Source organism: Penaeus monodon, chromosome 32, assembly GCF_015228065.2.
Source record: "Penaeus monodon isolate SGIC_2016 chromosome 32, NSTDA_Pmon_1, whole genome shotgun sequence".
Taxonomy (NCBI): domain Eukaryota; kingdom Metazoa; phylum Arthropoda; class Malacostraca; order Decapoda; family Penaeidae; genus Penaeus; species Penaeus monodon.
Window position 1 is genome coordinate 37,578,043 of NC_051417.1, and position 256 is coordinate 37,578,298.

A 256-nucleotide genomic window follows, 5' to 3' on the forward strand; every position below is an offset into this window, starting at 1 on the left:
ACGATGCATCACGCAGCACTTATATTGTTTTTTTAGAAAAATTATATCTCATTGATTTTAACTCTAGTAGAGGGTTTATTTTAAAATGGAAAACCATGGACCCCCCGGGGGGCCCGTGGGAGGGTCAGGGGGGTCTGTGATGATCAAAAAAAAACTTTTAATTCACTATCAGCCTTACCGTTTCAGTAAAGGTTCCAAAATAGATTTTAAAAAAAATGCTCATCCCCCTTCTTTTTTATCACAAGAAATTAATGGA